Below are 22,991 nucleotides of genomic sequence, written 5' to 3'. Positions count from 1 at the left end.
ATATTTCTCACGGCTATGGCCATATTTTGATTCACGTTGCCCCCGCTGCGGGAAGAAGAGGAAACGGTGCCTCATATTCTGTTTGACTGCCCCAGACTTGCTGATCTCCATCTCGACAGGTCTTTGAAACCCAAAATTCTCGACCTGTATGGCGACATTTATGCACTACGCAAGACAGCAGGGTTTCTGTCCAGGGCTTTTGCAAGAGAGGATTTGAGCCTCTCAAGCCCTCACTCTAATGGAGTTTGATGATGATGATGATGCGATATTTTTGACAGAGTTATAAGTTGCCTTTCTTTGGAAGGGTTATTATGAGTGATTGGGTCCAGGATTTGGGCCTGATTGCCAGATCTTGTTGCAAATCATATAGAGTGCGTTTATCATGGTTTCTCCTCCCGCCTGAAGTAGTTCACCAGGAATGTTGTCAACTCCGGACGATTTTCCCTTTTTCAGGGCTTTTACTGCTGCTGCTACTTCCGAGCGAAGAATAGGATAGTCATCAATGTTGGAGACTGCCGGGACATTTAGTATCTCTGTATCTCCTGAGATTGCAAAAGTATACAACTCTAAACAGTAGGCCTATTCCGTCAATCTTTTCAACACATCTTTTTTATCCGTTAAGCATTTGTTGTTGTTTTTGTCTTGTATTGTGTTGGTTCTTCCATGCTTTGAGGTAGTGAGGTATAGCTTGTAGTTGCCTATGTAAATGCTACTAATATTTATTTGTCATTTTTGCCTTATCATATTGTTACGAATCTCACTATCCAGGCTCTCTGCAAAACTGCACCATACACCACCAACTTAAAGAACTTGACAACTCAGGGCTCCAAAGTAACGTAACAGTTTAATGTCATTAAATAACAGCCAATACTGTACAAGTGGCAGCACGTAACGCAGGACTGTACAAATATCTCTCCCTGAATAGCCGTTCCGCGTATCAACTCTTGCACTGGTCCCTCTGTCTCGTCTCGAACTTGTACTGAGCCGTCGTAACGAACCGTAGATCGGGAAGTTGTGACTGACTGTCTCTGATACCTTCGCTTTTTATATAGGGTCCCTGCTGGCCTTCTCGAACCGGACAGAACGCCGCTCGACGTTTCTGGGTGGTCAGACGACTACATTTCTCGTGACACTCCTAAGCTGTGTTCACGACGCCGATCCGTCCCGAATCGTAATGTTGAAACTCTTCTCGGCTGACCGTCGTAATTCGTCACGCTTGACCGTTCGTCTAGCACTGGCTTGGGGCGATTTGCGTTGGCTGACTACACACACACACCACCCCCATCTGTGCCACCTCCAGGTTTATAACAATATTATTACTCAATTAAACCTTTGTTTTGTTATATGCAATCTCGTTACTTTTGGTACTTATTCATAAATTATTGCTAGACTGTTATGGGTGCCCAGGCAGACGAGCCACGGCTAAATTACAACCCCGACAGGAAGTTAATAACCATCATTGTGGGTGGGGAACCCATCATAAAAAGTCATACCCTAGACCTTTAAAACCCACCCTGACAGTCACAACCTGTAGGCCTGACCTATGGAGTGGCAACGAGCTATTGGTGTAAACTGCCCACTTGTTGCGACGTCGCAGGTCAGTCTTCAGGCCTTCTATATTAATTGGTCTCAGTCTGTCTGTCTGGTATAAATCTTGTACACATTATTTATCGGATCAAGTTTAAACTTGGAATAATTATTCAATGTCGAAGACAGTACATGAAGCAATACAAAATATTACCAAGTAGCTCATTACTTAGTGTTTATTCATTAATTTTGTTTTATATTGAAAGGGGGATAAATCTTGCAGTAATCTGAGATATATATGACAGTAATGTTGCGGATCTTTCCATTATATAAGAATTCTTTTTTAAAAAGTATCTTTTTATATTTTGCCTCTTTTTAAAAATATTTTATTTATGTACGAATATTTTAAGATTTATAAGTAAATATACATTTTTAAAAAAGCTTATATCAAGTGAAGTTTGTTAAAAAGTTGCTTCGCTATGAATTTAAAGTGTTTGACTGATTCGTGTGTTGTCAGCAAAAATGAATGATTGGAAAATTTCAATTTGACCAGAGAATGGGAAGTGGGAGAATAAAATGTAAAAGATTCTAACTAGACAGACGTAGGGAGTTAAAATAATCTTTGTTAACAAATTTTAAAAAGCCATCTTTGGAGGAGGTACGAAGATTACAGATGGGGGACACGTATGTCAACAATCTATAGAGTAATAAAAAAATATATCCTAACTTATAATTTATCTTTAACTTTCACCTTTTGATTCTGAGATAAATTTCAACTTCTAAAAAATGTTTCATAAATAACTGAAAGTATTTTCCCCATTAAAGCACAGAGATATACCAATGAAACCATAACAAATGTATTCAGAAAATGTTCATTTAAACAGAAGCCAATGAGTTAATGTCAAGAGAACATCGCCATCATTTTGGAACTATGGGAAAAGAAAATCAAAGCTTACATTTAAACAAAACGGAATCTTCCAGAGTCGAATTCTTCACTGTAGAATACAATGTTTTCGACTTTTGGTTTGGTTTAGTTGTAAACAACTGTCTGAATGTTTGGAGCTTTATGACCAACACAGTTAACGTTATTGTGTTTATTAAACAAGGGGTCAAGAAGAGGATCAACTTTACATTGTTCTGTCTGTCCGGCAGTGACCTGATGGGGGCTATGTTTACAACACTTGCGACAGTGGGACTTGCTGGAGATGTATACATTATGTCCAGTCGGATTGACGGCAATTCCTTCTTCACTTTCTTTGCCTGGTTGCAATCATTATTTGTTGACCTATCAACAGCCTTGACCGTGTTCATTGCCATAGAACGCTGCACCTGCGTCGCGCGACCTCTGCATTTCAAATCCTCCTTTATTGCTCTACACACAAGGGGGATCATCCTGATAATCTTTTTGTTCATTCTAACTAACTACATTCCACTTTTAGCAACGTTTGAATTTTACGAGTTTCTGAACAGCGAAACAAATGTCACCATTTTCAAAATAAACTTTCCAACTATTAATATTCAACTCCAGCAATGCAACAATTTTCTACTGTGTACATTCTTAGCCGGCATTTGTCTGATCTGTGTGTTTGTTTGTGCTATCATCATGTACCGGGGACTGCAAAAATCTTCCGAAGTTCGCAGTTCAACACACGCAAACAAAAAGAAAGACAACTCTCAGCTGGCTGTTTTGTCGAATAAAGAAAGACGTGTGGTCAAGATGATCTTCTTTCTGGCCTGTCTGTATATGGTGTCATCCCTGCCACGAATTTCCTTCTGTTGGACATTTGCAATGAATGAAGTGGGCCCTCTGTATTTGGCATTATCAAACATTTTTAACTGTGTCACTGTAACTTATGGTGCCTTCAGTATCTTCATATATTTTGCTTTCAGTTCAAGTTATAGAGTCATAGTACTCAGACTTTTTCTACCTACTTCACAGACAAAAACATAGTTAATAAAAAAAAGATCTGTCTTAAGTTTCTGTATATTTTTTTGGGGAGAAAGAGGAGGGGGGGGGGGGAGGTTACAGTCGATATATAATATAGATTGAATTGAGAAGCTTAAGAAAATCATATGAGTGCATATATATGTGTCAAGGGTGCACAATGGAGCAGGTGTTTTCAAAAGAAGTCAAAAGTCTATGTCGGAGATATTACGATGTGCGGGTTAAAAGAAAACAAAATGGGGATTTTCAAACAGCTAAAACAGAGAGAGACAGACAAACAGACAGATAGAAGTGGGCCAAAAAATTGTATTGCAAAAGATACACTTATTCATAGACTAAAAAACTATGTTAGGTTGATCGTTAAAATATGGCCCGTTTCAACAAAAAAATAAAAATAGGTGTTCCGGTCTTAATCATCAATATAAAGCCTGAGAACAAATCAACGGGCGTAGCCGGTGTGTACTGCTAGTCTATATAGAAACGCAAGGGCCCTTTTTCATGTACCTACTGAATGACTATCACTAATTCTCCCACTTGCTGTGAACGAAAAAAATAAAAATTAACTAGTTACTACTTTCTGTGTGCCTAGAAGAACTAAACACTTTTAAAGGATCTAAACCGCAGCGGTTACATTCACCGAAAACGTTTCTTTATTTACTATCTTCACCGATACTTTTAAATCAGTGGTTCCCAAACTTTTTTGTCTCGTAGACCCCTTGCCATGTTTTCTGGTTTTCGGTAGACCCCCTGCTCAACTTGCAAATTTTTGCAAATTCATTAACATTTTTTTAAACAAATTTCTAACTGTAGTGAGTTGAAGAGTGAATGGGTAATTTAAAACTACACAACTACGGATATTGTGTTTCATAAACGAATTTGTTGTTCTATAAAGTGGTTTTTTCAACATTAAATATTAATTAATTTAATTAATTTGCCTTAAGTATCATTGTAAAAGGTTTCGCAAAGAGCAGTTGCTCGTGTATTCTTGATCTTTCACGTGTGGCTCAAATATTGAATCTGCGTCTAAGGCGAGTAACTGGAGCCTAAACCAGGTCTCGTGGGTCAACCTTAAGGAATATAAGGAGACGGTGACCATTAGCGCCATGTATTCCTGGGCCTTCCCCTCTTCCTCTTTCCTTATGGTTTCCAGGTTAAGGCTTGCCTTGTTATGCTGGATGCAGGCTTGCGAATGGTGTGACCTATCCATCTCCAGCGTCTCTGAAGGATATCTACTTCAATGGGCTGATACTTTGTTCTTTGCCACAGTGCCTCATTCGAGATCTTGTCTGGCCAGCGGATTATAAGAATCTTCCTCAGGCAGGTATTGATGAATACCTGGATTTTTTTCATGGTGGTGATGGTGGTTTTCCAGGTATCTGCTCCTTAAAGAAGTATTGGTTTAACAATGGTGTTAAAGAGCCTAATCTTGGTGGTGGTGCTTTTTCCCTAGATCCCCAGGTGTTCTTCAGCTGATGTAAGGCTGCTCGAGCTTTACCATGGCACCGCGATTTGGAAGCAGATGCCAAGCAGATGGGCAAAACGTGGGGAAAGTTGGAGAGTCTCGCCCAGAACCGAGATGCCTGGAGGAAGCTGGTTGGTGGCCTTTGCACAGAAAGGACCACAGGCATAGATGAGATGAGATAAGATGGTGACCATTAGACAGTTTGTAGCACACAGCGCTACACCTTGTCAGACCAAACTGTATTTCTATCTTTTGCAAAGATTTACATTAGAAGCTTTTAATTTTATAACTCATGCCACCGAAGCGACCTTGAACTGTATTGTCGTTAAAAGAAATTCTTTTAATAATAACAGATGTAGGTTTGTGTAAAACGGCTGGTAGAATCAATGTTTGACCTTTGCTGTTTTCCGTATGTTGCTATAAGTAAAGAAATCTTCTAAACTCTCACAAACCATCATCTTCTCTATAGGATGTCGAACAGAGATTTTGTGGGTCTATTCTGAACTTTGAGTGTTCGAAAGTTGTTCAAATCTTAATTTTTGTCAGGGTGGCATTGTCTCAGATGATCCTCCAGCGTAACTGGTCCCATATCGTCATAAAAAAGTCACTTAGCAAATGTGTGTTTGACAAGGAAGCAATGAATCCCAATTTTAAATAATTAATGCTGTACTGTCTACATTTCTTTCTTTGTTTTCTAAATATTAGTTACATGTAGACAAAATTAAGCTATTAAAATAAGTATTAAAATTGAATACATCACTTTTTGTTTGAATAGCAGGATAAATATTTAAAAGATTAACTCGGGTACAATCATATATTAGTGTATGAAAGATTTACAGTAATGTGATGTAAACGTTAAAGTCACGACCTGCTTATATGAAATCTATTATCGTAGACCCCCATGGACATCTCATAGACCCCCAATTTATTTTTTCACTTTCGTAGACCCCTTGGAGGTCTTCGTAGACCCCTGGGGGTCTATATAGACCACTTTGGGAATCACTGTTTTAAATGAAGTTGTGCGTCATATTTTAACATTACAAACTTTCCTTTCGTCTTTTGTGAGCAATGTCCACTGATTTGAATAGCTCAGTCGGTAGAGTGTTAGACTCTACATCAGAAGATCTATGGATCGAATCTCAAATCGCGTGATATGTTTTATTTATATGTTAGCGTGCGGCGCCGACAGGCCTCAGCTAACGAGAAGTTTACAGCAGTAGGGTGGGTTCAATCTGTGTACCTCAGTCTGTGACCAAGGGGCTAGAGTCGCCTAAGCAACCAGACAGCACAGCTAAAGTAAACTAACTAACCTAGCTACAAGAAATCAAGAACGAAACCTTAATAGGAAATAAATACAAAAAACGATACTTTATTTGCATGAAACCAAAAATAAATTAGTAATAAAATATATTAACACTAAACTTGACTAAACCCCCCCCCCCCCCCCCAAAAAAAAAATCCGAAACCCTCTAAATTTATGCTACTACCATAATCGACACTAACAGACCAACTTTCTAACTAAATTACACCAACTTACTACACTAAACCTACTAGATCCACGTTAATCCTATTCTACATTAACATCCAAACAATAACTAGTCTAGATGTACGCCCAATTGAAACCGTAAAGCCAGAATACTACGTAAGAACAGACTAAGGCAGCAGTAACAATAGCAGGCAGTCCCAGGTACAGGAATATTTAAAATGATTACACGCTAGATCACGAAGATCAACACGTACTGATTGTATACTGGTCAACTGTCCAGGAAGCAGCATGCATCTAACTATTTATACCATCCAGCCCTAACCAAAATAACAATAGGCGGAAGTACATATATAAAATATGACACTAGCCTATAAAAAAAGTATATATAGAAAAATATCTGGTCTATTAAAATAGTTTTAAAAAAACATATAAAAGTAGCTTAAGGAGCGCAAGCTCTCTCTCTCTCTCTCTCTTTCTCTCTCTCTCTAACTCACACACACACACACACACACATATACATACACACATACATACATATATAGATATAGATATAGATATATATATATTTATTATTATTTTTTTTTTAATTTATAATATCGTTACGACTTTCTCTATCAGGCCTTCTACAAACACTGCCCAACAACACAACACATCTAAAACATCAACTTGACAACAAGAGCTTCAATACACAAGTGGCGGTTTATTTACAAATACAAAAACAACAGCCAATAAACACAATTGGCTACACTAACTTCAAATGCTTTGCTACACTACAGAACTGCCTAACTAATCACTACAAGTCTCCCTAGCTCGTAGAGCTACATTCTCGAAGACTTAAAGGTACCACACAGTCTTTACTGCTTTGCAGTTCTGCACTCTACTCTCTTTTCTTACACATTGTCTCTCGACATTAAAAGCTCTTCGTCACATGACCACAACACAGTTCATACTTGCGTGTACATGCAGTAATGTCCCTTGTTCAACAGCCGTTGACCTGTTGACCTGTGTGATTGGCCTGAGTCGTGTATATCAGTAGGCCGCACATACATTAACCCTTTCAGTCCGCCACTGGAGTTACTACAATATAATGATTATTTTAAATTAGTAATTCGATCTACATAAAAGTTGAAACAGAATGTATAACCTAGATCCTAAGATAAGTTTCCATACTTGATTAAACTTAACAATCATTAGAATACACTGGCCGAACGAGGATTTTTGAAACGCGGGTAGTTTTATTAAATGAAAATATATATTCCTTATTCATTCATGTACTGGTGTATTCATTGGTTGACTTAGCAATAATTCTCCCACTTGCCGTGGACAAAATAATACAAAAATGTAACCAGTTACTACTTTACTATAACAACTAAGCAACTTTCACGATTAAAACCGCACTAGTTACATTGACCGAAAACGAATTTTGTTCGCGATTTAGACCAAAATAAATATTAAATGTAGTGTGTGGAAGGGGAAGGGATAATTCAAATGGGGCCTCAAACTGGTTGTGCTAAGAAATGTTTGCGATATCTATGACCTCAAATTGCTTGCCTAATGATAAAAGAATAATATTAAAAAAAAAAAAATAACTAAAGGTGCTATATTTAGAATTCAAAAGCTGAAATATGTGAAAGCAGTTGTGTGTATGTGCGTGTAGAAAGGGGGGGGGTTCAGGTCGGAAAGCAAACTATTACATGAAATGTGTTTGATATTACATTGACAAGTCAAAGAATCGTCAGAGATTACATGAAATGTGTTTGATATTACATTGACAAGTCAAAGAATCGTCAGAGATTATATGAAATGTGTTTGATATTACATTGACAAGTCAAAGAATCGTCAGAGATTATATGAAATGTGTTTGATATTACATTGACAAGTCAAAGAATCGTCAGAGATTACATGAAATGTGTTTGATATTACATTGACAAGTCAAAGAATCGTCAGAGATTACATGAAATGTGTTTGATATTACATTGACAAGTCAAAGAATCGTCAGAGATTATATGAAATGTGTTTGATATTACATTGACAAGTCAAAGAATCGTCAGAGATTATATGAAATGTGTTTGATATTACATTGACAAGTCAAAGAATCGTCAGAGATTATATGAAATGTGTTTGATATTACATTGACAAGTCAAAGAATCGTCAGAGATTATATGAAATGTGTTTGATATTACATTGACAAGTCAAAGAATCGTCAGAGATTATATGAAATGTGTTTGATATTACATTGACAAGTCAAAGAATCGTCAGAGATTACATGAAATGTGTTTGATATTACATTGACAAGTCAAAGAATCGTCAGAGATTATATGAAATGTGTTTGATATTACATTGACAAGTCAAAGAATCGTCAGAGATTACATGAAATGTGTTTGATATTACATTGACAAGTCAAAGAATCGTCAGAGATTACATGAAATGTGTTTGATATTACATTGACAAGTCAAAGAATCGTCAGAGATTATATGAAATGTGTTTGATATTACATTGACAAGTCAAAGAATTGTCAGAGATTATATGAAATGTGTTTGATATTACATTGACAAGTCAAAGAATCGTCAGAGATTATATGAAATGTGTTTGATATTACATTGACAAGTCAAAGAATCGTCAGAGATTATATGCAATGTGTTTGATATTACATTGACAAGTCAAAGAATCGTCAGAGATTATATGCAATACTAAAAAAAAAAAACTTTCTTTGATGAGGGCGGTAGGGCAGGGTGGGGGTGAGGGAGCGGATAAGTGAAAATAATATTAGAATTTACAGGCCAAAAGCATGTTGGTGTGTCGAGGGGTGTGTCATAAAGCGGATCGTTCCAAATCTATTCAAAACTTTTTAAGAAAAATTACAACGCACGGGTTGAAAAAAAAAACAAAACAAAATGGAGTTTCAGGAGAGAGAGAGAAGGAAAGAGACAGAGAGCCGGCCGATTTATTTTATTTAACAAATACAATTGTTTACGTGTTCAAAGTCTATTCGGGAAAAAGTTAAGATGTGGAAGAAAAAAAGGATTAGCTGTTCCAGCAATATAAAGCTTGGGAACAAATAAATGGTGAGTTATGCCATCAATAATTAATAAATAAGTTCATCAACACATTTGATTACATATCGACATTTATTCAGTGTTGTTGTTTTTTTGTTTTCCCGAGTGTTGGGTGCAAAGTTTATGTGTGATAAATATAAATCACAATTTTAGTCTCTTAATATAAAAAAAACGGGGCTCTATATTACTCTAGAAATGCTCTTTTAAGTGTAATAGTCCTGATTCATTGATTCACTCACCACTCACCTTTCATTAATTCTCCCTCCTAAGAATGACGAAAAAAAAAGACATTGAACTTAGGAACACTTTATTTGCCATGGGTCTAAAACAACTAAGATATTTTCAATTTCAACCAAATATGTTTTATTAAATAGCCACATATCGAAAAGTAGGCCTACAAAATTAAACTTCCTCCCGTTTTTAAGTACTCTTTTGGGGCGTAACTTTCTCCACAAAAATAAAACACGACTTAACTATCGTTGGATAATTAGCAATAATTTGCAAAACGTTTTTAAAGTCTCAATTAAATACTGAGTTTTTAACTGGTCAATAATATTTTAAAACGGCAGCTTTCAATATTTTCAGCATCGTTACATGTGCTAAAAAAATGGAAACTGTAGGTTTGATCATTCATTGTTACTTCTGAGCAAAGCTTTTTTTTTCTTAGTCGCTCTTCAAATAACTCGTTACAAGAACTAATGGTGGAATTCTATTCAATTGTTAATATTTGTTTGCTATAAATGTATTCTATTTTGCGTCTATTCTAGTTTCTTTATGTTTTATTGATTCGAGAGGTCCCAAACAAAGGTCGAAACGCTAATATTGGTCTAACAAAGGAGGGGGTGGGGTTAAATGTTTACACTTTTTTAAAACTACAACTGACAGGCCAGGGTGTAACTGTAAACGATGTGTTTGTTATCAATTTTTGTAATGTTGAAGAATGCTGGGTTCGTACGTTCTGGAGTCACACTTAACACGTGACAAACATAAATGGTACAGATTGACTTGAATCCATTTTAGCAGACAAAATATAATGTTTATTTAATAATATAATATACTGCACTTCATCATATTTACACCAAGATATACAATTTAAATATAACAACATCCGCGTAACAGCGGTATCAAATATACAAGTCCTCTAGAATACAACTTCACTACTAAAATACGTCCGCATCACAGCGGGTAACAATAAAATTCAATATTATGTATCCAGCTCTAAATACAAAAAACAACTATGAGAAATACGTCTCAAATCTCAGAGACGACTCTATCCATCTGACTTTAAGTTACTACTCTTGCCGATTGACTTAAAAGTTACTACTGACTAAAAGTCAATTTATTAATTCTTACTTCCTCTTTCTATGTCAGATGATTCACATGCCTTTCACCTTCTTGACCAAATGTGAACATAAAACAGGCAATGTCAAGCGAGACACAGGGTCCATTCTTTTTAAAATGTTCTACAATAATAATGTGTTGATCCAGCTTGTTGATTCTATAATTTAACTCGAAAAAATTTCCATAATTCATAAACAATGGGCAATGTTGGACTAGTCCGTTTGGTTTCTTTGATTAAAAAGTAAAATCACAATTTGGGCCGGAAGTGCCTTTTTCCTTATATATCGTTTGCAGTTTTCAGTTATCTTTTTAAATTAAACTGACATTATTATGCTATAATTTTAAGTGTGTCTGATAGAGAAAAAAATTCTGCACAAAATACGGGTAGTTAGGATCAAACCCGATAGAGGCTATAAAAAGAAAAGACTTGAAACTAGCGCGTGAAACTACACATTTACAGTATATTATTCGATGAGTATTTTAACCAAGATCTGTGTTGTTTTTTTTTAGGACTAGCTTACTTCAAGTACCCGGCATTTTCCGATACACAATTTCATACACAAAATAATTGTTTAAAAAATTGTAGTGATTTAAATTTTTAAATGATTAGTTAAAAAGGTGTTACTCTAATCAATTTTGAATATTAGTTTGTTATGAATGTCACTGTTTATTTATGTCTGTTCTAGTTTCTTAAATTTTTCTTGAGTAAAGGGGTCGTGTTTTCTCCTAATGGGTATACCTGATTTCTCCAAGCAGCCTTTGTAACATATTGGTCCTAAATAATACTATGTGAATAAACGAAAAATTGCATCGCTGCATTATGATGAATGTACGTGTAAGTTCAATATATTTTATATTACTAGGTAACTAAAAATAACTGTATAAATAGACGTAAGTTTCAATTTTTTCTGTTAGACAAAGTCATATGGCAAATTTATTGTTAATATCCTTATTCTAAAAAGGAATAATAAATAGAATCATACAGTAAAAATAATCACTATTTTAAGTAGCAATAACCCCGCAAAAAAAAATTAAATGAAAGAAGATTGAGATATACATATATTTTTGTGACGGTACGCAGCGGTACGGGGTACCGGCACCTTTTTTCAATGTCGGGAAAAATTATTACTTTTCTTGTATTTCAACGTAGTAGTTGAAAGTTAGGCAATCTATCACTGAGTACCTGCACCTATTTTTCTTTTTACAAAAACACCTATATGTGAAAGTCTTAATCATCTAGAGTCTTAGACAGTCATTATTTTAGACTAGATTTAAGTAGAGTCTAGATCTAGTATGACTATTACTATAAAAAAAATTAATCAGTCATTAGACATCATTAGCAATTTTATTATTAGGTCTAGGCATTGAAAAGTAAATCTTTTAATAAACTATAATAGATCTAACTGCAGTGGCGTAGCTACCAATGTGCGGGTGGTGCGGGCCGCACAGGGCACCAAGTGGAGAGGGGTTCCAAAATTCCCCCAGTGTGTATTAATTTCCTATTTCCCTGAGCGTTTCAGTAAAAACGACTAATTGACATGAACAAACTTAAACTACTGTATTTTTAACATGAACTAATGATTTATAAACTAGTCATGTCGCTATTTTGTTTCATCACCTTAACTATTTCTTCAATACAATGTAAGCTATAGAACAGTTTGAATCTGATTTACTAGATTTATTTCGGACACACGGTACATGTTGTTACTACACTGATCGATGCTTTATAATATAAAGAAGAAGAAGATAGGCCAACTTTTTTTACTTCATTGTTTAGTCCACTGGTTTAATCTAGATATTGAGTTTACAAATATATTTCTAAACTCTAGCACTAAACAATAGTCTTAGTTTATTCATTTCTTTATGATTCTTAATAGTTTAATTTTGGAAATAATTCTATTGTAATGTCAATTTTTTTTTAAATAAGCTAACCTTTGTTTTCTACGAGTTTTTTTTTAACTAACTAGTTAATTGTAATACTGTAACGTAAACAAAATAATGAACAATGCCCAAGACTGACTAGTCTGGCTGGCGCCTCAAAACCCTTTTAAGCTCAGACGGAGAAATCGGCATCTCTGGTTCTGTCCGGTCTGTGTAGTCTATAAGGGCCCCATACCCAAATCTATCGGGGTCCCTCATTACCGACCCATCGGTATAGCAGAAAATGGCACCTGATGGGTAGGACTTTAGTGGAGCTGATGCCAAGTTTTGGAGTATGGCAGGTGTTAATCGCCTCTTGGTGGCTCCCTCTTGCCCTATAAGGGACAAGTATTAATACTTCTAATAGGAATTCTATCAGTGGAGTGCCCAGATGATTTTGACAAATTGGCCGCAATGTGGAGGAACGATCGCATTTTTATGCGGTTCCTCTCTCTCCACTGTTGCACTAAGATTGTGGTGGGTAGCCTAGAGTCGCCCCTTTTGTAGCGCTCGTAGGCTGTAAGTAACGCCCTCTTCCTCCTTAAATGTAAAGGGGCCACGTTTGTTAAGATTTCATCATCTTCATTTAAATTCAAAGATGGATTCAATGAGTGGTGGAGGTTAAATAGAAAAACATGAGACCAGCAGAGCTCACATTCAGTCATCGCTTGCTTGGAGGGAACTTGAAGTTCGCCTGAGAGTAGGAAATAATAGTAAAACAAGCCAAATATTTCTCTATTATTTTTGACAGTACACCTGACATCTTAAAGCTGAATCAAACTTCCCAAATTTTACGGTACGTTGTCATGGATAATGACGGGGTGCAGGTTCGTGAGTCTTTTATTGACTTCATCGACACACAAAGGACAAGCATGCTGCTGGAATCGCTGAGATGATTATAGAGAAACTGCGTTCGGATGGCTTAGACATAATGGACTGCAGGGGTCAAGGCTATGATAATGCTGCGGTCATGAAAGGTCAAAAAACGTATTCTAGAAGTCACTATTCATTGCCTGCTCAAACTCTGGAGACATTAACTAGCAGAGATGAAAATTCATCGACTAGATCTGAAGCAGGTGGATTATTGGTTGCTGTTCAGTCTTTTAATTTTGTCACCTATCTTGGATTTTGGGCTCCTGTAGTAACTGAAATTAATGATGCGCAATTCTACCTTCGAGAACAAGGATTGTCTATTCGAGACTGCTCACTCAAACTAAAAACATTAGAGACATTTTTAAGTAGTAATCGAGAGGACATCGCTGAAGCCAGCATTACCTTTGCCGAAAGCGTGTGTTCATATCTGAGAATCAGTACAGAACCTCAAAAACGTATGGGCCATAAGAAAAATATGCCTGGTGAGAAAAGTGACTACTCTGTACTTACACACAAAGAAGAGCTACGAAGGGAAATTTATTCTACCTTGGACAGGATTGTTCAAGAAATAATCCCCCGATTCGAGCAACTTCATAATGTAGCAGACAGATATGAATTTTTGTCGCCTTCCCAGCTATTAAATCCTCAGGTCGAAATCAATCTCGATAGTACTCCTTGCGACATTGATAAAAACGAATTTCTGCTGGAGCGAAACGGTTTGTCACAGTTTTATCAGAAGCCTCCACACTTCCAAAACAAGGACCTGTTGATCTCTTGAAATTTATAAGAAATATCGGCTAGATGATTCAGTCCCGAATATTGTCATCATGATTCGCATCATGATTCGCATAGTTTTGACTATTGCGGTAAACGTCGCTACATGCGAGAGAAGTTTTTTCAAACTTAAAACTGATCAAGAATTACTTGCGATCAACGATGACAAATTTACGACTCACTAATTTGTCCATTTCGTCCTTTGAACAAGAGCTGGTGGAAAAAAATGGATTTCGATAAAATTATTGATACTTTTGCCAGCAAGAAAGAGCGTAAAATTCATTTGTAGTATACTTATGTAAAAGTGATTTTTTGAATTAACAATATTTGATTTATGAATAATTATTATTAGTTATTAATTAGTTAGTTTTATGTTTTTTTTTTATTTTGGGGGGGGGGGGGGCATCAAGATGAGGTACCGCACCAGGCATCATATACTCTAGCTACGCCACTGGATCTAAGTCTAAGTACTAACTTATTAAATTAGTAGAAGTATTATAATGAATATTGTATAGATCTAGATTGACTAGATTATAGATAGATCCAGGGCCGGTCTTAAGCCACTGCAACCTATGCGGTCGCAGTGGGCCCCGCGCTTTCATAGGCCCCGCGCTAAGTATATCTGCAATTGCATAATGATGCAAAATATACGAAAAAGTCGTGGAAATTATTTTTTAAATCTCCTGAAAATTAGACAAAATTGTTATATGGAAAAAACAAATCTTACGCGAAAAAAAAAAGCATTGTCAGCTTTCATATTTAAATAAAAATATAATAATAGTGCGAGTTTTAACCGAAACGAAAGTTCCAATAGAACTAGAATACGTTTTTAAAACGATCAAAACCCGAAAATGAGAACATAATCACTTCTAGTGAGACAGCTGAAACAGATTCTATGGAGAATGCAAAAATTGCAGTGGTGAATGTCGTAAGAGAAGAAAAAAATGATGAAACACTAACAACTTATCAACATGTTGTAAGAAATGAAGGCAATAATGTAATAACTGATCAACATGTAGTTATAGATAATAAGCTAAATGTGGTCGATTCATTGAGAAATCTGGATTATCCTTCCATGTGTCTAGAAAAAAATGGAAAAATCTTGTATTGATTATTTATTACCAAAAGGTCCACCTGAGATTACTTTGGAGAATTTTCCGAAAAATAAGGATGGTAGACATTTCTCTTAAGTGCATTGCAAACCAAACCTGAGTAATGGTGAAAGTGTTTTGCGTCCTTGGCTGATATATTCTTTGTCAGCAGACAAGATCTATTGTTTCTACTGTCGTCTACTGGAAAAACAAAAAAGTTCCTTTTTAAATGAAGGATTTGACCAGTGGCAAAGCTGTACCACAAGGCTAGCAGAGCAGGAAAAATCGCAAAGGCATTTAGAGGCCATGACCAGTTGCTGTGAAGCTTGAGCAAGACTTAGTTAAAAAAAAAACAAGCATTGACAAAGTTCACCAGGAGATGCTTTATTCTGAAACTAAACGTTGGACTAGTTGCAATTCTACGATTTCTAGCGAAGCGCAAATTTAGCTTTTAGAGGGACCATTGAAAGACTTAAAGCGCCAAGTAATGGGAATTTCCAGGTCTAGTAGAATTACTCGCAAAGTTTAATCCAGTAATGGGGAACAACTTCGACGCGTTACCAATGCAGAAATTCATGATCTTTACCTGAGAAAGAAGATGCAAACGAACTTATTACTGTAGTAGCTGATGCTGTTGTAAATATTATCCTTCGAGACATCAAGAATGCAGTGATATTGGATTGTACTCCAGACATAAGTCACAACGAGCAGATGTTATCGGTATCTCTCAGATAAGGGTTAATGTGAAAGAGCTTGTGGGTGTGTATGAACGTTTTAAGTTTCTTCCTGTTGTTTCTTCTTGTGACAGCGAAAAGAAGTTGCCTGGAAACATGGATGATGTTGCAATCTTTCCAGCCAAAAGTCAAAGGAAAAGGCAGTATGATAAATCTGTGGAAAACTTCACACATCGAAAAGCTGAAGATGGCTACAGGATAAAATGCTTCAACGGAATTGTGAACACTGCAATTTACTCCTTGCAGCTGAGATTTGAACTGTTACTGTGACATCTTGTGAAAGTTGTTTCTCACGTCTTAAAGTAATCAAGAATTACTTAAGGTCAACAATTCACGAAGAGAGCCAATGTGGCAATTCTTGCTATTGAGCGTGATCTATGTAGGAAACAGAATTTTGATGATCTACTGTATGACTTCGCTACACACAAGGCTCGTAAAGTAAAGTTAATTTGATCGTGATTTTGTACTTAGTTAAGAATATATAAAATGCAAAGACGAATTTATTTTTTAATACAAAATCTTAATTTTCACTTATTATTCTTATCCCTACCCAGAATAGGCCCCGCGCAATCCGTTTCGCATAGGGCCCCGCAATGGCTAGGACCGGCCCTGGATAGATCTATAGATAGATCTCTAGTCTAGTAGATTAACTCTTTCTCTCCTAATCGACGACACCATCGTTGATTTGACCTTATTAAATTAAATTAATAATAACATTTTGTAACTTGACTTTGAATTATATAAAAGGGAATGCATTTCCCTTTAATTCTATACCAAATACAAAATTTTCTGATAACAAACAACAAAGTTATTGAACCCAATCAAAACAGGGTAGTGAAATAGTAATGAGCAAAATGAAGAATTCCTTTAAAATGTGGAAAAATAATTACGGAGAGAAAGAGTTAAGCATAGAGAATAGTAAATGTATTACAGTATTATTAGACCTATGTCCTATGTCTATATCTAATATATAGCTCCTCCTTTGTAGTCGAAGATGAACACATTTCTCATTTCCTATAGACTCGAAGATGACTGTAAAGTCCAATCCTCGCTTTAAAAAGCTGGCCACATACGTGTCATGGGTAGGTTTGGTCAGCTGCAGATAGGTCTTCTTCTTCTCTCAGCTTTTTGTTGGTTTAGTGGTCTTTCGCCTTGGCCACTCTTCTTGCTTCATATCTTGAGACTTCGAGACTCACAGTTTCTTTTTATGAGGAGCGATCGAGAGTGCTTCCCAGCTGTGAATGTGGATATCGCATTCCTTGAAGGAGTTCTTGAGAGTGTCTTTGTAGCGCTTGTATTGGCCTCCTTGGGAGCGCTTTCCTGCACACAGCTCCCCATACAGAAGTCGCTTGGGAAGGTCATTGTCTGGCATGCGGAATACATGTCCCGCCCATCGAAGTTCGGACCTTTTTACTGTCGCATTGATACTGGTCATGTTGGACAGTCTTAAGATTTCTGTGTCTGGTATGTGGTCGTACCAATGCACCTTATGAATACTCCTTAGACAGCGTAGATGGAAGGAGTTTAGCTTTTTGGTGTGGCGGGAGTATAGGGTCCAGGACTTTGATGCATATAGGAGTGACGAGAGGACTACAGCACTGTAGACTTTCAGTTTAGTGGATATGCTGAGTCCTCTCCGTTGCCACACTTGTTCTTGAAGTCTGCAAAAAGCAGCACTGGCACGAGCAACACGGATGTCCACCTCATCATCTAGGTTGGCGTTTGCTGATATGGTGCTTTCCAGATATACAAACTTTTTGACGTTTGCTAATTGCTGTCCATCTATGAGCATGTCTGGCTCTGTGGCTGATTTATTTGGAGGAGATTGGTGCGGCACTTCTGTCTTTTTCGCATTAATGGTAAGGCCGAAATTCTTGCTGTGACAAGTCAAAAACTCGCTGTCAGAGTCACTCTAAATTATCACAGCATTAATTATTATTTTTCATTATTTATTTATTTTATTTTAATTATTTCCCCATCCTACCTCCTATTTCTTCACCCGCACCACCTTTTCCGCTCCAGGCTAGACTTAGTTGACCACATTGGAGATAACAAGGCCACGTCTTTCGAGCTATCTTCCCTTGACCGGGGCAAAGATACGCACAGACTTTGATCTTATCGGCAGGATGTCTGACAGCCGCAGTGGACACCACCTTGTGTGGAATGCAAGTCACCCCTCCCCCCCCTCTCTCCTATGTCTCTCTTTGATCTAGGAGACCACGAGGACAAACACGCCCATTGACCTCCCAATGTGCGAATCCCATCCCTTGTCGGACTTCACCCACATGTAAGATAATTCTAAGCCTAGGACATTTCCTGTGTCCGCCCACATTTTCCAGGCCTTTGTATATAAGGTAAATTAAATCAGGCCAGACTCTCTTTCATTTCTCATTCAAGCTGAGCTATCGAGTCTGGACTGCTTCATTTATTCTTACTCCTAGAGGAATACCTGGTGCCTCCCTCAGGTGTCTGCCTATTTACCTGCCTATTTAGTGGATCAACGATCTATTTACCTGCCTATTTATTTGCTATCGAGAATCACCTCCTATTTGTGTGCTTAGTGCTATTCAGCACTGCACTTGCCTACTGAGATCTACTCAACTCTACCACTTGGCGCTATCGGCATTGCCCGCCTATTCGACAGCCCACCTGTCAAGCTATTAGGTGCGACGTCCCTATAGATTCAGATCTGTGTGAGACGTCATAGCTACGCCAACCCTCTGCAACTCACTGGACATATCCTATCAACTACGCTGCCCACGGCAGATCAGCTCTGCCCGCAGTAACCTTGTGCCCACGGTAGCCGGCCACCCGCCCTACTGTGCCCACTACAGATATTAGATTTTGGGGATTGAGACTCCACAAGAACTATATCACCGGCGTCCCTCTATCCGCTAGAGCGCCACCTCCAGCTGCAGAACCTCAAGCCAGGACACAGCCAGCTGCGACATCAACAGGAAAACCAGCTAAGTCAGAGGACAAAGTGACATACTCTCTTATTAGGTGCAAGAGTGATGATTAAATCTAATATTATTTAGAGATAGATGCAAACCCTCCCCCTTTTTATTCTTATATGTATATTTATGTAAATAAATATTCTTTATTTTAACTTTTGTATCTATCTTTCATTGCTTTGTCTCGTTGCGTGTCTGCTCCCGATTCATATGCTGATAGGTTGGTGTGTGATAGCTTTAAAAATAATCATCCCCTAGACATTAAACGCGCCAAACACACGTCACATTTCCCCACCTGTCACACTTGCATGCATTATCAAAGAGGATTAAGCTCTTTTGAAGGTCTTCTTCGTTTGCAGCATTAAGGGCACAGTCATCTGCGAATAGCAGGTCTCTGATGCAATCGTATTTTTCATTGGTCCTTGCTTTGAGTCTCTGAGCATTGAATACACTTGCATCGGTGCGATATCGTATACCAACTCCAATGCTTTCTGTGCGAAAGGCATCTTTCAGCATAGCGGTGAACATTATGCTGAAAAGTGTTGGAGCCAGCACACAGCCCTGCTTCACGCCATTTGAGAGAGAAAAGGCTTGGAGTAGACTCCGTTGTCTTGGACTCTTGCTTGCATGTCATCATGGAATAGGCGCATCATTTTTGTGAATTGATCCGGGCAGCAGAATATGGACATGATTAGCCAAAGGCCTTCACGACTGACGTTATCAAAAGCTTTAGTCAAATCTATGAATGCAGTATAGAGATTTGAATTTTGCTCTAAACATTACTCTTGAGGTTGGCGGACTGCAAAGATAATGTCAACCGTATAAAAAAAACTTTAAAAATAGAGCAAATATTAAGCGTACTTGTATCAATAAGTTTGGATCAGTAATGTAATTAATTTGTAATAGATCTAGACTATCAATAATAAATCTGTGGGATTACAAATATTTGTTTGGTGCAATTTCATTTTTTTGGCTTTGTCAATACGCTATGAATCTATCACTTGTCTTGACCAGTTAGGAAAGAGAAAGGGTAGGTTGGGGTATCTGTGTCAATATTAATGTTATTGTTTTTTACATGCATTTATAAAGGAAAAGTTGAAAGACCTGAATTCGAACTCTATGGCTCTAGCCTCCTCAACCAACACACTGTGACAGCGGATCGCTTATAAAAATAGAAGGTTCAAACTTTAAAGCGACCACCACATTTGTGAAGTACAATTTCTTTGTTCGACACCAAACAAAACAATTTATTGTAAATAGCTAATTAACTAATTGGGTTATTTTATTTTTACATTTGTTTTGTCAGGTAAAAGAATTAATTATGCTAAATTTCAGCTTCATTCGAGATCGGGTTTTGGGAGAAATAACGAATACACACTTTTACCACACAGACAGATGTGTACGCTTTGTAAGAAGCAAAAGAAAAAAAATTTACTTTAAAAAAAAAAACATTTACTTAGATTTATACTAATAGATTAACTAATTAGTTAATTTTTGATTCGTATATTGTCACCTGTATGTTTTGATACACAGACAACATCTTGTTAAAATTTTCGCTCACATTGTCATTCCTATTTGAAAATAATTACAAAACTTGTAAATAAAATACAAAGCCATCCCGAAAATAAGCTCATCTTTCAAGAGTTTTGTGAAACTTATTGTAAACTGAGGTTCGCTGGATTTCGAAAGGGAGTTGTAGCCTATTGCTCGTTTTGTTAAGCTCTTTTATACAATTTTGGATTTTTGTTAGAAACAAGAAGATTCATCGGTTGGAGATGACTTAAAGAAGACAAAAAAAAAAAAAAAAAAGATTTGTTTTACATGACAGGAATCTAAGGCAATTCAATGTAACCAGGCTCTGACTACGGGGAAAGAATTTGACTTTCATTGATTAAATCATTTTATTGAGATATTCAATCTATTTTAAATCGTTTAACAATGTCACATAATTTGTTTGTTGAGTAATGAACTACTTCCTGAGGACATCGATGTCTATGCAATTCACCTAACGATGCTCTAGGAAGTAATGACGTAATAAATATAAAAACTGAAATAGAAATAACAATTTTTAAAACATCTGTTCAAATTGAGATGCTGGGGGAAAAATAGATTGACAAAATTACGTCTTTAAGAATGTTGGTATACACAGGCACAACAGAAAAATGGCTGCACTTAAATGTTTTTGTAAAATTCCACAACTGTGGTTGAATATGAAATTAATTTGATATTTTCCATCAAAGTACATGTTTAAACTGAATTTAGTTTGTTACAAACTTTATGAGTAAGCATAATGTTTGTATAATAGTTATAAATTTAACGATCAGTTATTGACAGTATGAAAATTAATCAATAAAGGATATTTTATTCAAATTTGTCTTCTCACGCTTCTTTCTTACTACTTTTCTTAGAGGGGGGCGCTGGCGGATTTTGTAAAAGAAAAAAGGAGAAAAGGGGAGTGGTAGGCCAAAAAAGATTGAAGACCACTGCTTATAAGGCTTGTCTTCGAGTCTGGTCTAGAGACTGCTATAGACTACGCGTTTCAGGCATAGAGAAAAAAATGCATTTTCCGAAGGCCACATTTGAATGCCACATTCTCGTTACCCACTCTTTTATTTATTTTGAAATTGTGTCCTTTAAATAAAGAGGAATCTAAATTTTGTGTTATTAATTGTAATAGGTTATGTTACCCCTTTTGAATGTAGCAAAATGTCAATAGCTCTAGACCTATCTTTTTGATCCTACTAGGATATTTCCTTATGTATTTTTTTAAATATCACTTAGAGGAAAAGAAGGAAAATACAGGAAGTTCTATTTTTGTGTAACTTTAATTTATACTTTGTATATAGAATGCGGCCTTTGCGGGAAAATACTGAAAATAAAATGCAATGGTTTGATGGAAAACTTGTTGTTTTTCGCGAATTGTGGTGGTCAAGTTGGCAATTTGTCAAAACATGGACTAACCAGCGCCTATGAGGTAAAAGGAACATGTGTAAAAAATTGTTTTGCGAATCCGTACGACATTTGATGAGATCTCTTTAACAATCAGTCAAAAGTAACTTAAAAATAAATAGAAGATTAAACCAAAATAAATATGAGAAATTATACATTGTGTGTTCAAGAGAAATATTTGTGGTCCTTCAGTAGCTGTTTAAGCTCCATAACACAACAGCCACAGGATGTCTGGTCTAGAGACTAGCTGAAGAAATACACATCTTTTAAGTTCTAACCAATTCTCATCATCTCATCATCAGTCCCTTGACTTTCGTAGTAGAGGTGCTGTGACAGCTCGTATGGGTGCTGTGACAGCTCGTATGGGTGCTGTGACAGTTCGTATGGGTGCTGTGACAGCTCGTATGGGTGCTGTGATACTTCGCGTTACCCCAATCCCTCCACTTTTCCTGTGCAGCAGCTGTTCTTAGTAGACTATCAGGAGAGAGGATGGTTCTTACTTTGACATTGTCCAGCCAGCTTCTTCTTTAGACGAGCCTTTCTTCGTGCTCCCTCTACTGTACATGAAAAGGATAGTGAGTCATGTCTTACCACATGTCCGGGGCAATACAGTAATCAGGAGTTTCTTCTTTTCGCCAGCCAGTATTGAGAGTGTTATTTAGTGTTTGTAGCATATGTTGTTTTTTTCTCACACCTTATTTTAGCACTTAACTTATTATCCCACTTTTTTTCTTGTTGAAACATTTTTTTGGGGGGGGGGGGGGGGGAAACATACATTATTACTATGTCTTGTCAGGAGTATGTATGTAGAGATTGGATGTATTGTTTTTTTTTTTGTTGAAACTTTGGTATAAAAGAGTTATGTACCTTTGTTTCTCT

This window comes from Biomphalaria glabrata, chromosome 9 (genome assembly GCF_947242115.1).
Source record: "Biomphalaria glabrata chromosome 9, xgBioGlab47.1, whole genome shotgun sequence".
Lineage (NCBI taxonomy): Eukaryota > Metazoa > Mollusca > Gastropoda > Planorbidae > Biomphalaria > Biomphalaria glabrata.
Note: the sequence above shows the minus strand (reverse complement) of the source record.